The 15774-nt window shown below is 34.6% G+C and overlaps 1 protein-coding gene across 1 annotated transcript in view; it reads right to left on the bottom strand.

Moving 5' to 3' along the window:
• LOC149951382 (uncharacterized) overlaps positions 1 to 15774 on the bottom strand; it is a 435419-nt gene that overhangs the window by 119624 nt on the left and 300021 nt on the right. The gene's annotated exons all lie outside the window — the stretch shown is intronic.

Below are 15774 nucleotides of genomic sequence, written 5' to 3'. Positions count from 1 at the left end.
CTATGCTTTCATAAATCGTACTATATAAGGTCGAACTATCGTATCAAACGATAATTATAGTACAGGCTAGCGACGTCGTTTCAAATATTTTTTTAACTTGCGTTACGTCACTAAACTGTTCTGCCATTTGTTAATGATTTATCAAATTCTGTATTTTTGGGTCACAATAAACGTTCATTTTTTTGAATTGATCGTTCAAGCTCGTGATAAAAATTACGTTTTTAAATAAATAGACCAAGCCAATTTTCATTTTAAATATGTTCTATTTTGGAATTTGTTTTCAAGGGTTTTATTGGTGGATCTTTTGATAAAGTCAAAATTCAAAAGAATATTATATAAAATTATGGGACTAAAATAATTTATGTTATGTAATAGTATGTGGGTATTTCGATAAATTAAAAAGTCCAAAAAATGTTTAAAGAAAATTCTGAGATTTAGATTTTTTAAGGGTAATTTGGATTTCTTATATGAAAATGAAATGTAGGGGTTCTCAAATATAATCTTATAAAAATTCTGGTATTTGAAGATTTATCGTGAGTTATTTTTAGTTTGTTGTAGATTATTAAAATCCACCTGAAGTTTAAAGGTTTTTTTTTATAAATACAAAATCATTGCGTGGTTTTCAAACATGAGGTTAAAATAACTTTTAAAAAGTAGCACAGTTTCTGTAATAGTAATTTACATTCCGAAACACTTTTTACATGCAGATACGTAACCCATTTTTCATAAAAAAAAGTCGGTAATTTCAACATCAACGTCTAGACTCTCAATATGTTTCGCCGACATTTGGTCAAGCTAACTTGGCTACGCTATCAGAACATTCCCAAGTTCACGTTTATCTTCGCTTAAACGTAATTTATAATTCTGGTTTAGAGTACGAATTTAGTCAACAACAATGTCACACCGTAAACGTTCCTCCGGTCAATAAGCCTTTAACAGCGAAAATTTGCAAACGCGAACTTCTGGGTTAAATTAATATTTTCTCCACGTCATTCAAATGTTGGTATCTTAGTCGTTACAATTGAAATAACAGGCGACGTTTACTCAATTTATTCAATGTTGCTATTTTAAAATCGTTAATATTTACTCTGGCCCTCAGATTTTGATAGTTAATTATTACTCTTTGGTTTGATGATCAATAACTCAAATGAAAACTCATAACGTAAAAATAATTTTATAAAAATTAACTTTTTACAAATACTATTGAAGTCGTTAATGTTAACAGACATTTACTATAGTTACAAATTCTATTAAAGCCATTAATGTTGTTATTTATTTATTAAATATCTGTTAACAATAAAAAAATAAATACTCGCTGTAATTTTAGTTATTAATTTTTAAGTATAGATTACAACCCTTAAGCGGCGTTTTCAATCAACATTTTTTCTTAAAAAAATCACGCTTTCGCGTCAAAAGCAACCGCGAAAAGCTTCTCTAGTGGCTTTTTCGTCCCGAGAAACAGATATCTAAATGGATTTGAAATAAAAGCGCGTCAAAAAAGCAAAAGCGAAAAGCCTGAAAAATATCGTAATTGAAAACGGGGCTTTAAGTTTCAATGTTCTATGGTTTATTCCAAAACAGTTCCGGTAAATATAAAAACTCCAAAATAAATTCCACAGTTTAATAATATAGTACCGCGCGTCGTGTTTCGGTTATAAAACCATTCGGACGTTTACGTTTCGCGTTTGTAAATTTCTGTTCGTACTAAGCCTGAAAAAGCAAACGTCAAAACTGGAAAGAAAGCGCCCGCACGCCGAAAGTCGTTGACCATGAACGGAAGAAACACAAAAAATCGCATTTCGTCACGAGTTGGAAATTCTAAAGAAAAAGTTCCACTTTTTACCCAGGAATCCTAAAACTTGATTTTTGCACGCGTAATGATTTCTCTCGGTGGATCCACGTGCAAGGTCCCGTTCGAGACTCTTTATGTTTGGCCCTGTCAAGTCCTCCATTTGATCTTATCTCGCGATTGAAGCGTTTTAAATGACCGTGATGAATTCGAATAAGAACCCAGAACTAATTTATATAAAAGGGTACAACGACGTATCTCGTAGAACAATCTCGATTAAGAAATTCATTAATTAAAGGCTTACGACAAATTGCGAAATAGGTATGGGGTGACCTAAACTTCGCCATGAAAAAAATATGTCTTGACGTCACAAGTTCTGTAGCGTAATTTTAGGTTTTAGCGTGTTGTGGTACATTGTGACCAGACCATATTTCCCAATTTAATGTGCTTTCGGATATGGTGATAATTTGCTACAGTAAATTTGTGTAGTCTAAAATTCACCCAAAAGTGTGACGCAATTTATACATAACCCTTAAATGGAGGTTTGGGATATTGTGATAATTTGCAACAGCAAAGTTGTGTAGTCTAAAATTCACCCAAAAGTGTGACGCAATTTATACATAACCCTTAAACGGAGGTTTGGGATATTCTGATAATTTGCAACAGCAAAGTTGTGTAGTCTAAAATTCACCCAAAAGTGTGACGCAATTTATACATAACCCTTAAACGGAGGTTTGGGATATTGTGATAATTTGCAACAGCAAAGTTGTGTAGTCTAAAATTCACCCAAAAGTGTGACGCAATTTATACATAACCCTTAAACGGAGGTTTGGGATATTCTGATAATTTGCAACAGCAAAGTTGTGTAGTCTAAAATTCACCCAAAAGTGTGACGCAATTTATACATAACCCTTAAACGGAGGTTTGGGATATTCTGATAATTTGCAACAGCAAAGTTGTGTAGTCTAAAATTCACCCAAAAGTGTGACGCAATTTATACAAAACCCTTAAACGGAGGTTTGGGATATTCTGATAATTTGCAACAGCAAAGTTGTGTAGTCTAAAATTCACCCAAAAGTGTGACGCAATTTATACATAACCCTTAAACGGAGGTTTGGGATATTGTGATAATTTGCAACAGCAAAGTTGTGTAGTCTAAAATTCACCAAAAACTGTGACGCAATTTATACATAACCCTTAAACGGAGGTTTGGGATATTCTGATAATTTGCAACAGCAAAGTTGTGTAGTCTAAAATTCACCCAAAAATGTGACGCAATTTATACATAACCCTTAAACGGAGGTTTGGGATATTGTGATAATTTGCAACAGCAAAGTTGTGTAGTTTAAAATTCACCAAAAAGTGTGACGCAATTTATACATAACCCTTAAAAGGTGGTTTGGGATATTGTGATAATTTGCAACAGCAAAGTTGTGTAGTTTAAAATTCACCAAAAAGTGTGACGCAATTTATACATAACCCTTAAAAGGTGGTTTGGGACATTGTGATAATTTGCAACAGCAAAGGTATGTAGTCTAAAATTCACCAAAAAGTGTGACGCAATTTATCCATAACAATTAAAAGGAGGTTTGGGACATTGTGATAATTTGCAACAGCAAAGGTATGTAGTCTAAAATTCACCCAAAAGTGTGACGCAATTTATACATAACCCTTAAAAGGTGGTTTGGGATATTGTGATAATTTGCAACAGCAAAGTTGTGTAGTCTAAAATTCACCAAAAAGTGTGACGCAATTTATCCATAACAATTAAAAGGAGGTTTGGGACATTGTGATAATTTGCAACAGCAAAGGTATGTAGTCTAAAATTCACCCAAAAGTGTGACGCAATTTATACATAACCCTTAAACGGAGGTTTGGGATATTGTGATAATTTGCAACAGCAAAGTTGTGTAGTCTAAAATTCACCAAAACGTGTGACGCAATTTATACATAACCCTTAAAAGGTGGTTTGGGATATTGTGATAATTTGCAACAGCAAAGTTGTGTAGTCTAAAATTCACCCAAAAGTGTGACGCAATTTATACATAACCCTTAAACGGAGGTTTGGGATATTGTGATAATTTGGCACAACAAAGTTGTGTAGTCTAAAATTCAACCCAAAAGTGTGACGCAATTTATACATAACCCTTAAACGGAGGTTTGGGATATTGTGATAATTTGGCACAACAAAGTTGTGTAGTCTAAAATTCACCAAAAAGTGTGACGCAATTTATACATAACTCTTAAACGGAGGTTTGGGATATTGTGATAATTTGCAACAGCAAAGTTGTGTAGTCTAAAATTCACCCAAAAGTGTGACGCAATTTATACATAACCCTTAAACGGAGGTTTGGGATATTGTGATAATTTGGCACAACAAAGTTGTGTAGTCTAAAATTCACCAAAAAGTGTGACGCAATTTATACATAACCCTTAAACGGAGGTTTGGGATATTCTGATAATTTGCAACAGCAAAGTTGTGTAGTCTAAAATTCACCCAAAAGTGTGACGCAATTTATACATAACCCTTAAACGGAGGTTTGGGATATTCTGATAATTTGCAACAGCAAAGTTGTGTAGTCTAAAATTCACCCAAAAGTGTGACGCAATTTATACATAACCCTTAAACGGTGGTTTGGGATATTGTGATAATTTGCAACAGCAAAGTTGTGTAGTCTAAAATTCACCAAAAAGTGTGACGCAATTTATACATAACCCTTAAACGGAGGTTTGGGATATTGTGATAATTTGCAACAGCAAAGTTGCGTAGTCTAAAATTCACCAAAAAGTGTGACGCAATTTATCCATAACAATTAAAAGGAGGTTTGGGATATTGTGATAATTTGCAACAGCAAAGTTATGTAGTCTAAAATTCACCCAAAAGTGTGACGCAATTTATACATAACCCTTAAACGGAGGTTTGGGATATTGTGATAATTTGCAACAGCAAAGTTGTGTAGTCTAAAATTCACCCAAAAGTGTGACGCAATTTATACATAACCCTTAAACGGAGGTTTGGGATATTGTGATAATTTGCAACAGCAAAGTTGCGTAGTCTAAAATTCACCAAAAAGTGTGACGCAATTTATCCATAACAATTAAAAGGAGGTTTGGGATATTGTGATAATTTGCAACAGCAAAGTTATGTAGTCTAAAATTCACCCAAAAGTGTGACGCAATTTATACATAACCCTTAAACGGAGGTTTGGGATATTGTGATAATTTGCAACAGCAAAGTTGTGTAGTCTAAAATTCACCAAAAAGTGTGACGCAATTTATCCATAACAATTAAAAGGAGGTTTGGGACATTATGATAATTTGCAACAGCAAAGGTATGTAGTCTAAAATTCACCCAAAAGTGTGACGCAATTTATACATAACCCTTAAACGGAGGTTTGGGATATTGTGATAATTTGCAACAGCAAAGTTGTGTAGTCTAAAATTCACCCAAAAGTGTGACGCAATTTATCCATAACAATTAAAAGGAGGTTTGGGACATTGTGATAATTTGCAACAGCAAAGGTATGTAGTCTAAAATTCACCCAAAAGTGTGACGCAATTTATACATAACCCTTAAAAGGAGGTTTGGGATATTGTGATAATTTGCAACAGCAAAGTTGTGTAGTCTAAAATTCACCCAAAAGTGTGACGCAATTTATACATAACCCTTAAAAGGAGGTTTGGGATATTGTGATAATTTGCAACAGCAAAGTTGTGTAGTCTAAAATTCACCCAAAAGTGTGACGCAATTTATACATACCCTTTTAATTATGGCTGGCATTTTTCTGATCTTTTCATCTGGTAAATTCAGTCAAACATGCAGATAAATGAACGGTAAAATATCTAGATTGTTTATCTTATAATATTACAGTTTGAAAAAATGTTACTTGATTTTAGTCGAGATAAATTTACCGATAATATTTTTATCATACAGCTGATGTGACTTTTTATTTGAATTAGATCGTAAACACTTGTTTTATTTCAAGCAAAATAATTTCAAAAGATATATTTTATAAAAAAAAGTTTAAATTGTTTTTTATTTGAGAATAGACAATATATCTTTGTTAATCAATCATATTGGTTGTTTCGATTGCTATGCGCAACGAGTAAACCGCAATGAAACACAAATGTAAAACGCGTATTTTCACTTTTTGCCGTAAATTATTTAATAAAAAAAACACGGTTTAGCGAACAATAATATCACTAGGTGTTTCCACCAGGCTCTGCGTGGAAGCGGTATTTCAACAATATCTAAGGTAACCGTCACACCGTGGAAATACCTTGGTAATCAGTGAATTTAAGATTGGGATCTTGAAGTGACGCAATTTATGCATAACCTTTTAAAGGAGGTTAGAGATATTGTGATAATTTGCGACAGCAAAGTAGTGTTGACTAAAATATTTACTAGAAACTGTGATGCTATTTATGAACCTTCAATAAGGGTTGGGTAATGAAAGAAACTAGAAGAGCCATATAGACTGTTTTTCGTAGCGCCTCCTGGTTGTCAAACTGCCATTTAAAGGTCGAACATTAAAAGAGAGGTCAGCAGTCAAATCAAAGTGTTATCCGAAAACGAAAACTCAGCAGCGAAGGGGTTAGGGTAGAAAGGCATTTGATCTGAGTAAATTACTAGCTATCTCAAACAGAAATCCTGTGAATGTTTTGTAACATTTTCTGCCAAACTATCTCTTCTTCAATATTTTCAGTCAACAAAAGATATTATTTGATGGTTCATGAACTCAGCTATTCTGCATAAAGGAATTTGGATAACTGACTTGTTAGTGTCGCCGCGGGCGAACCAGTCTATCGGTCTCCATCATCTAATTGGTCCCCTCCCAAAAAGTCGGTTGGGGACCAGGCATACGTTGCCCCCCCCCCCCCCCCAAAGGTTTTTTTATTAATAAGTATAGGTTTTACAAATCACTAAATGATTTATGCGTTGGAAATACTCTTGAACTGTAGCCTATTGGATAATTATTAGATTAAATGGATATCACTCTTAAAATTTGTATAGTGTGTATTCTTGTGACGTATCAGTCTAAGCCACGCCTTATACGAATGACGTTTGATGACGATGAACGACCGAATTTTTTTATCGCGAGTTGTGCCGGTGGCCATTTTGCCTAACACAATTTTGGAAGTTTAGCTGTGTTTCTAAGCCTTGGCAGATAACTGGTTAAAATGTCTAAATGTGCATATCCAGCACCAAATTTATCCTTCTCGTTATTTAAATTAATTAACATTAATAGCACCACGATTAGCGACTAGGAGATATCACAGACAATATGGCCGCCCGACGTTTTTTAAAACCGTTCCGATCCGAGATGTCGGTTTGGTCTTTACGCGGGAAATTCGAAATTGGGACTAAGACCCGCCTCGTGGCCTCGTGGAGTACGTTCAGTATCAGTCAACGGAAAAAACCGCGATGGATTTATATTTTTCACCGATGACCTTTTTCGTCATAATGACGTCGTGAATTGTTGAACGGTTTTATTCAGTCATCGATGTTTTTTTTTTAAAATTGCGTTGAATTTATAGTTGTTTCACGTCAGTAATGACGTCAGTCATTGGAAAAACCGGCTCTTGAAGCCGATGACTTCGGTGAGCAACCGATGACCATCGTGACGTCAAAACCGGAAACGTGAAAAAGCGTACAGTAGGAATCCAATGCCAGCGATTACTTATCGGTGAGTCCATTTGGAAATATATATTTTGCGGGTTTGCCCCCCCCCCGCTCCAAAATATGAACCTTCCGCCGCCACTGGTAACCATGTACCATGAAATTAGAACGAATTAACAAGCAAGCAGTGACATTGACACCCTTTTAAAGGAGATATATTCCACCCTTGAAAGGACCCGCGGACACGTTCGGGAAGCGTTGAAGGACGATTCTTACCCCTTTTTCGAGTGAACCATTAAATGATAACACGCGTTATTAAGTAGACTATCAGTATTAACATAAGTAACATAATAACCATAAGTATGACAATTAACGAGATTTACAACCAAACCGATTTTCATAGTTATTGCGTAATCAAGATGTCTTCTTAGCACAGAGCGATCTAGTGTCTAAAATACGCGTGACTTCCACTAAGCCGAAATATCTGGTTTCGGATAGATAGGCGGAATATTAGGCTAAAATGATGAAAATTAAAAAAGTTTTTATCGGCGTCACGAGCTCATGTTTTTTTTTATTCGCACACGGGCTTCAAAACAAAGCTAAAGCCCCTCGCGACTCCAGAACGTGCTCACCGATATTAGGCTTAACTTTTTATCAAAAAGTATTCATCCAAAACGGTAAGTCGCGAGTCCAAATCACAGCTTGAAGAGAGTATCAGTGCCGAAAAAAGGTTTGGTTAGAAAACTAGCATTAAAGCAATAGGAAGTGTCATACTTATTGTTATTATGTTACTTATGGTATTAATAAAAGTAACAAAAATTACTAAAGTATGACATTACAGAATTTTCCTTATTGGTATAGTTTGTAAGTGAATGATTGCCTAATCGGAAGTTTCGGAAACGGAAACTCGTCACAAACTAATTATTTTTTTCGTTCAAAAGGAATGACTGGTTAGTTCGATGACGAGAAATACGAGCAAAAACGCTTTAAATCTAAAATTCTAAATCTAGCGACTTATTATGCCTTTTAACAGGTGGCCGGGTTACAATGCGTATAGAGGGTGGTAGCAAGCTCTACATGCCACGTGAGAAAACAGCTCCCTACACTCACTATTAACGTTAACCTCAACAAGTTTTTATGGAAGGGGAACCAAAGAACTCGGGGGAGTTGTCAGTCGTTATCCTTTTAATGATTTAAATGTTCATTTTCGATAACAAAAATACCACCATTAAGAACATTAGCGTGGGGAGAATAAAAAAAGGTCATACTTATTAAAATTATTTTACTTATGGTAATAGGTACGGTTAATATTTGAAACGCGAATATACGTACCACCGTAAGTAACGCGATCCTGGAGTATTAGCCTTGGCGCTTTTAAAGGGCAACCAAGCGTGGAGTCGTTGACAACGGTACAAATGAGCGACAAGAGATTTTGAAATTGAGGCTTTTTTAAAAAAAAGTTTCAAAGCGCTGATGAATTGAAAGCTATTCGTTGCGAAGGCTGCGAAATCTTTTTGGATTGTTTTCAATTAATAGAGAAAATATGGCAAAGGTCAGACGCCAACATTGCAAAACCCGACTAATTATCATTTTAAGGATAAAGTTATTATTGGGATACGTATTTGATACTCTGTTAGATTTTATCCAATTAATATTATAGTGAAACCAATTAATATTCACTGGGGTCGTTAACAAATTACGAGTAGAAAAAAGCTAAAGTGACAATAGCAGCATTAGATTTAATTTAATTAAATTACATTTAAAATTAAGCCTATTATATTCATTTGAATGAGAAACATAACGGTAATCGATCAGCAATTGCACTTGATTGAAAGAAGAGCTCTATATTGCCATAGATGACCTCTTGAAAAAAGCTGCTTGCCATAGATGACCTCTTGAAAAAAGCTGCTTGCCATAGATGACCTCTTGGAAGAAGCTGCTTGCCATAGATGACCTCTTGAAAAAAGCTGCTTGCCATAGATGACCTCTTGAAAGAAGCTGCTTGCCATAGATGACCTCTTGAAAAAAGCTGCTTGCCATAGATGACCTCTTGAAAGAAGCTGCTTGCCATAGATGATCTCTTGAAAAAAGCTGCTTGCCATAGATGACCTCTTGAAAGAAGCTGCTTGCCATAGATGACCTCTTGAAAGAAGCTGCTTGCCATAGATGACCTCTTGAAAGAAGCTGCTTGCCATAGATGACCTCTTGGAAGAAGCTGCTTGCCATAGATGACTTCATGAAAGAAACTTCTTGCCAAAGATGACCTTTTAAAAGAAGCTGCTTGCCATAGATGACCTTTTGAAAGAAACTGCTTGCCATAGATGACCTCTTTAAAGAAGATACTTGCCATAGATGACCTTATGAAAGAAGCTGGTTGCGATAGATGACCTCTTTAAAGAAGATACTTGCCATAGATGACCTTATCAAAGAAGCTGCTTGCCATAGATGACCTCTTTAAAGAAGATACTTGCCATAGATGACCTTATGAAAGAAGCTGCTTGCCATAGATGACCTCTTTAAAGAAGATACTTGCCATAGATGACCTTTTGAAAGAAACTGCTTGCCATAGATGACCTCTTTAAAGAAGATACTTGCCATAGATGACCTTATGAAAGAAGCTGCTTGCCATAGATGACCTCTTTAAAGAAGATACTTGCCATAGATGACCTTATGAAAGAAGATACTTGCCATAGATGACCTTATGAAAGAAGATACTTGCCATAGATGACCTTATGAAAGAAGCTGCTTGCCATAGATGACCTTTTAAAAGAAGCTGCTTGCATGAAAGAAGGTACTTGCCATAGATGACCTCTTGGTCTTGCATGAAATAAGCTAGTCATCGATGACCTCTTGATCTAGTGTGAAGGAAATTACAATTGTCATCGATGACCTCTTGATCTGGCACGAAAGAAGCTACAAACACAACCTCAATTCAAAATGGTAAAATTAATTTAACGAAAATGTTTTCTGTTGACCTTTTCGAAAGTCATAACTTGACTACTGCTGTGAAACATCAAAAGAATGAGCTTCCCATGTTCCTCAATAAGTAAAGGAAAGTGTCTTTTAATTGAGTTAATTAATGTTTTAACCAGTAAACAATGGCTTACTTCCTGGTAGCGATAAAACTATCCTAATGTCAATTACCATTTCAAGGTTAGCGACATAAATTTCAAAGAAAACTTACCAATTATTTTTAGACAATAAAATAAACATTTATTATGTCTGGAATCGTACGTGAAATCGCGTGTAAATTACCCTAATAAAGTCGTAAAAACGTCAACAAAGACCAATAAACAAATTCCAAGTTTTCTAGATTTTTTCGAATGTCTTAAAGGGCCACAGAACCATTTCAAAAATTCAGTCTGAACGAGCGATTTAGGGCTTCATCGAGAGGGAGATCACTCGGTTACAAGTAGTGCTTCCAATCGATTCTTCGATAACAGTTACATTATCTGACGTTCAGATATTATCAGATCAGTTACTACGGTCAAAATCGAACATGCAAACTAGATAGTTTAAACAGGAAAGTATTCTGAATTCATTGTAAATCGAAATACCAAAATTTACCAGATTTCAGATGATCACGGTTATTGAATTTACATATGAAATGTATAACTTTAGAAATTTTAATTATTGTCTATTTTGATTTGCTTTCTATAAGATTACATATACTAAAAGTGTAACTCAGATTACTGAATTTGATAAAAAAAATTAACAGATCAGATTTGATTAGTAAATTTGGATAATAAATCAGATAGCTGAGAGGAATATAACAATAAACAGATCTAACTAGCTGATTACTAGTTAAGGGTAGAAAGCCAAAGCTACAGATTTGATCTTAATCAAATTAAACCATGATTTAATAATAATCAGCTAGGCTAATACCCAAGTCGTAATCACACTAAGTTGTCCTAAAAATCAAGAACCGTTTAAAAAAATCCGCTAGGCTAATACCCAAGGCACCACCTTAGTCCCAAGTCATCTAGCGACTTATAATGCCTTTAATCAGGTGGCCGTGGTAGGCTCATTATATCGTTTTCTTTTAAATTATGTTTTAAAGATTTCAAATAAAATTGCCATTTTCAATCATTATTTTTACAATTTTTTTCGAATAATAATAATAGTATAATAATAATAATTATTTAGCGAAATCTAAAAACCTCCTGTGGTTAAAATATTTAGTAGCTGAGAAATAATTTTCTTTGTTAAGCCCCAGCTAAATAATTGTCTGTAACGAAACTTTGGAAAATGGTCAATTGTTTAAAAAAATATTTGATCACCTTTTAAATTTTTTTACCCTAAAAACTTTGTGAATTACGTTCGCGGAAAAGGCGAAAACCGAAAGAGAACAGCTCCATTTCAATAACAATAGAATTTCTGCCTCGTTCTGAAAATCGGCAATCCCAAATTAATTGTAATTACGACGACTGGAATACAGAAAGTTAAGGAACCCAAAAAGATTCGACCTCAATCGAGGAGCCTTAGAAAGGAGCGATACATACACTATTACGTAAATTTCGCCGGTAAGAAACCACCCAATCGAATATTGCCATTCTTAGTAAAGCGGGTTTGTAGGTGTATTTCAACGTCAATTAAATATTCTTTACCTCGAGGAAATTAGCTTACACAAGCCATTGAAAAACTAGTAACTGAGAGTTGGAAGGTTAAGGAGTTGCATTGTTCTTTGATCGTCTGATTTTGACATTTCAAACGCTCCCAACCGGCGAGATCTACGTCGCTTACGCCTACGAATTGTTCAATTTGAATATATTTACGCCTATAGAATTTTAAGAGCTATTGAAAGACTAGTCTTAACGTAAATAATATTTTCAATTGATGCCAATTTCATGAATGGTGAATAAAATTTGTTGTTTTCATTATTCGAGGTAACTTCACTACACAAAAGAATGTTTAAATCTCAAGATTATAGGTTTCTAGTAAAAGAAGAAAGGTTCTTTAAACGTGAAGAATTTTGAAAGTGACCGGTACATTTAGCGGTTTCTTGTAGCGGCGCCAGCAACAGGCCGGGGTAGGCCTGGGTCTACTTGAAATTTTGGTAGGGGCCTCCAAAAGTCATCTTAAGGGGCCTCCAAAATTTAATATATGGGACTCCAAATTATTTAATATCAGAAAATTCGGTAATTTGTTGGCGAAATAATAAATTTATTTATTAGTTTTTCAATATTCAACGCGAGTGATTCGCTTAACGACACTGCTGTTTTTATTCCTTTCAAAGGTACGAGTCACTTTTCTTTGACAGTAGTTTATTATTTTGTTTTAATTTTTTGCGAGCGCTACTATATCCAAATTGTATCTTAATTTTATCTTTACAAATAAATGGTTCTTAAACTTACTTTACTTAATGTACCCACGTACATTCATTTTCGTCAAGTTGTAAGTTCTGATGCAAGGGATGTACATGCGAAGTACCGAAGGAATGAATGTAAATTGATAGACTGGAATTCAGTTGTAGAAATAAATAATAACCACTCATTTGTTAAGTGTTATCGGTACACAAACAAGGATCAACACACACTCTGTTTTTAGTAATGTTTAAATTCATAATTAGTTCTAATTGTTTCGTCACGTACCCATTTTACCCAAAAATTGCACCACTTGCTTAAAAAAAATTAAATAATCCACGTGGACGGATTTGAGTAAATTGTGGTGGCGGGGCCTCCATAATTGGGGGGGGGGGGCTCCAAATGGTTGGCCTACCTCCCCAAAAATTCTGGCGCCGCTATACTGTTTCTTATGTATAGGAAAAATTACGAATTTTAACTTTGCAGAAAATATTACAAAATAAATTTCCCAGAAACTATAGGCCAAATAAGGAAAGAAATAAGTCATGTAATTTTGATCAAATAGATATAGTACCATTGTTCTTCAAATAGTTCTCAACATTTTTTCATATTAAATAATAAATATAACAACCATTCGAATATACTGTGTTGGAAATTAAATTAAAATAATGTAAATTAAAGTTTCCAAAATTAGAAATATACATTAAAATAAAATTGGAGGTTGTTTATAAATTATATTGTTCACAAGAAGAATTCTTGACGTAAATCTAATCCATTTTTATAGCTGGAATTAAATAACTGTGGATTTTAATGGGTAAGTTTGGGTATTCTTAGTAACAATAATGATAGATATTGCATAATATTAAGAATAAGAAGAATAAAAATATTAATAATACTTATTTTGCGAAGAATTAGAGTTTTACTGGCAACTGCAATGCATATTCTGGGTGGATACCAGGACTAAAACAAAAACATAAATTAAAAATAAGATAATTAAAATTTAAGAATTATAAAAAATATTTAAATAAAGACAAAACAGAGATTAAAGAATAAATTTAAAATATTAGAGTAGATTTTTACACCGATTTACACAACATTAAATACAAAAAAAATAATAACTACGAACGCTCACAAGGAGAGTGCCATAGTACCCGAGGTAATTATTGCCGATTTTGTTCAAAGTCGGGCGTAATTTCCCAAAAGGAGACGTTGCACTACCCATTCGATTTGCCATGGCAACCAAAAATGTTTTTGACTACCTAAAACCAAAAAAATCTCCATTTAAAAAAGTATGGAATTTTTCTACAAATTTTTTTAAAAAGTTCATTTTTTTTTAAATTATGAAATGGGTAATTTGGACCACATTTAGCTAAATTTCCTTAAGTTTGGAATATTTTTGGCGTAAAATGGTAACATGTTTGGGTAAAATAAGGAAATAGAGATTTGTTTGTTTTAAGTGATCGAAAAAAATTTCAGTTACCATGGCAAAATGGGAAATTTCATATCTCATATAGGTCTACATTACATCCGACTTTGAACAAAATCGGCAATAAACACCTCGGGTACTCTCCTTGTCAGTGTCCCGTCATAATTGGAACGTACCACCGAGCGTGCGTCGCTCGCCGAACTTAATTAGAAGTGATAAAACCCGCGAATGATATGTATCTTCAGCATAGAGTACAATTTTGCCTTATTAAACAAAATGTTTGTAAAATAAAGGAATTTAAGAATTTTATTAAGAACAATTTCTGGTGTTTTTATAGTCGTATAATCGTAATTATTTCAATAGATATAATTATTTTTTGAAAATAAATCCTAATGCATATTAAACACGAATTAAGCAATTTTATCACGTTGTTAAGCAAGTACATTTGATCGCGACCTTACAAACAAAACCATTTAATGACTGTACAAACGCGGCAAATTATTTTTATTTCAGCAAATCAACCTTGAACAATTCTGTTGGTGTTTTGAAAACATTTCATCATTTAAAATATTTGGAGTGTGCCAAATAATTAAAAAATCATACGTTTTTGGGGAAAACTTCTAACAGGAAAACAATTTTAATTTGGAACTATTATTTTATGTTTTTGTTAGGCAAAATATTAATTTCCTACTTTATTGATTTCACCAACAATGAATATATTTCCACTTAGAGAGAATAATCACAAGTGGGTGGGGGGGGGGGGGTAACCATCATCGGGGTGCGCTTCAATCGCGTCGAATGACGTCAGTTTTAGGGAACCAATGAGAGACCGGGCTGATTTGATTTTTTAAGGAGCTTGAAGGGGACTGGGTAGGGCTGTGCGAGTACTCGAATATCATCGAGTACTCGAACTCGACCTCGAATAAGTGATTGGAGAATATTCGTCGATTACCGAGTACCAAAAAATTGCATATTCGGGTACCCGATTACTCGAATAAGCTGCTCTCTAAACTCGTCGAGTATTAGTTTTTTCTATCCTCATTGCTTCAAATTTCAAAGAGGGGTTTTTACAACTTTTTTGGGGCAATAAACGGTACCTAAAAATTTGTGGAAACTGTGGTTCATTTAAATTAAAAGAATATTTTTCAGCATTGCAGGCCCGTACACAGCCGCCAAAACTCGGGGGCGCTCAAATTCTTTTTGGGGGTGCCAATGCCTTGAGTCATTTTTATCTCCCCACCTATGAAATTAGTAAATTGGGGATGCTCAAGTACTCATTTGGGGGCGCTGAGCATCCCCTGCCCCCCTCCCCCATGTACGGGCCTGCAGCATTGAAAGTTACTTTATACTCCTTTTAAATCTAATTTCATAATTACTTAAATAAAACCAGCTCCTAATCAAGTACTCGATAACCCGACTCGTTTAAAATATTACTCGATGTTTTTTTTTAATTACTCGACTCGAATAAGGGAAATTTTCCCCTTAATCAAGTACTCGATTACTCGACTCGAATACTCGATGAAAAAGAATTTGGTACTCGATACCCGACTCGATTGCCTGAAACCACTACTCGCACAGCCCTAGGACTGGGATCATAGCCTCATAGGTCAACGCCAAGAGCTGGGCTCGAGCTCAC

The sequence above is a fragment of the Leiobunum rupestre genome, chromosome 3 (assembly GCF_980474605.1).
Source record: "Leiobunum rupestre chromosome 3, qqLeiRupe1.1.hap1, whole genome shotgun sequence".
NCBI lineage: Eukaryota > Metazoa > Arthropoda > Arachnida > Opiliones > Sclerosomatidae > Leiobunum > Leiobunum rupestre.
This window is presented reverse-complemented; position numbering and strand designations above follow the sequence as displayed.